Below are 1,719 nucleotides of genomic sequence, written 5' to 3'. Positions count from 1 at the left end.
AGTATACACCATGCTTTAATTCGAATTGAACTATGAATAGGAAGAGTATGTATGGACATTCGACAACAGGGATTAGATACATACTTGGTTGTTTAAAATGTTCTTCTATGCTTAATGGGTTCCTAATGCTTAATTTTAGGTTAGACAACAAATGATCAAATTAGGGAATTAGGAACACAAGGTTAGGACCAAACACCATGGCCTAATCATACTTTAGCTAGAATCAATCTTTGAATCTGAATTAGACTTGTTACTTGAATCTTTATAACCCAGAATTGAATTGTTATGGTGAATCGAATGCCCTAGTCTCCAAACCTGTGTTTTAACTTTCAAAACCACCCTTTGTTACTTTTGTTTACTTGCTTTCCGTTGCAATTTCAGTTTGTTCATTTCTTTCTATAATCACAAGCATTCTCACTTCAAAGTTCATTTTAATCTTGCTGCATTTGTTTTCAAACTCACTCTTGCTTTAAATTCTGTTTTAGATTTAACTTCCTAACTTCTTGAATTTGGTAATCTAAAGTACATAACTAATTTGAACTTCTCAGTCTTCGTGGGTACGACCTCGTACTTGTCTTGCTATACTACTAATTGCCCCGTACAATTGCGAGTTAACATATTATTAACAACAAATTTTGGCGCCGTTGCCGGGGACTGAACGAAAGTTCTTCCCTGGTTATGTGCCCAAGGTTACCCTATTCTTTTTAGTGTTTCTAATTAATCTAATTTTCTGTTTCAGGTAGTTTATGTCTAAAAATCCATTACTTGAACAAGTGAGGTCTTCGTTCCAACGTTCTAGATCTTTGAACGCAGGACCATCATTGCAACCCAGACGAGTGACCTCTGAAATTCAGAATCGTCTAGAAAGGGAGTTGTCAACTGCAAAAGAGCAAGCTCTTGCTACATTTACAAGTCTTGCTCTCCACACTGAACTTCCCGGTTCTTCACTTTCAAATTCGGAAGCAAGTTCAGACCAAGAAGAAGAAGAAATGATGGCTGCCATTGAGTTCATGGGAGAACTTGATATCCCAACAATTCCAGCATCTCCTTCAAGCATTTTGCTGCCCACTGTAGCTCGAAATTATGAGCTTAAATCTTCTCATCTTAATATGCTGCCTTCCTTTTATGGTTTACCTAATGAAGATCCATTGACTCATATAAAGGATATTTTTAATGTTGTGAGTTCTTTTCCCTTGACAGGTGTGACAGAAGATCAACTTCGAATGAGAGTGTTTCCATACACTTTAAAGGATAAGGCGAAGTATTGGTTGAATTCTTTGAAGCCTGGTTCACTCACTACATGGTCTGCCATTCAAAAGAAGTTCCTGGAAAAATACTTCTCCACGCAAAAGACCGACATGCTTAGGGACAAGATCTTGTTATTTGCACAGCAAGATGATGAATCGTTTTGTGAAGCATGGGAGAAATTCAATGGGTTGCTCAACCAATGTCCTCATCATGGGATTCCATTGAAGCTTCAAATGCGTATGTTTTATAAAGGACTAACCCCTTCTAGTCATAATATAGTCACCAATTTTGCAGGTGGTTCTTTTAAAACCAAAACTCCAGAAGAAACGTACGAACTCTTTGAGGAGATAGCAATGGAGACCCAACATACGGATACAAGAGGTAAACGTGTTATTAGTGGTTCTAATGATGCTTCTAGTGTGCAGATTTCAAAACTGGAACAAAAGCTAGATGCTCTTCTTGCATTAAACT

At 37.4% G+C, this 1,719-nt stretch overlaps 1 non-coding gene across 1 annotated transcript; it reads right to left on the bottom strand.

The window, feature by feature from the left end:
* Positions 1-1,358: 1,358 nt before the first annotated feature.
* On the bottom strand, positions 1,359-1,465 carry LOC148294806 (small nucleolar RNA R71). Its single transcript, XR_015835637.1, has one exon. It is a non-coding gene; the product is annotated as a small nucleolar RNA R71 (small nucleolar RNA).
* Between the last annotated feature and the right edge of the window lie 254 nt (positions 1,466-1,719).

The sequence above is a fragment of the Prunus avium genome, chromosome 4 (genome assembly GCF_965620075.1).
Source record: "Prunus avium chromosome 4, drPruAviu1.hap1.1, whole genome shotgun sequence".
Classification (NCBI taxonomy): domain Eukaryota; kingdom Viridiplantae; phylum Streptophyta; class Magnoliopsida; order Rosales; family Rosaceae; genus Prunus; species Prunus avium.
Note: the sequence above shows the minus strand (reverse complement) of the source record. Positions and strands in the feature narration are given on the sequence as shown.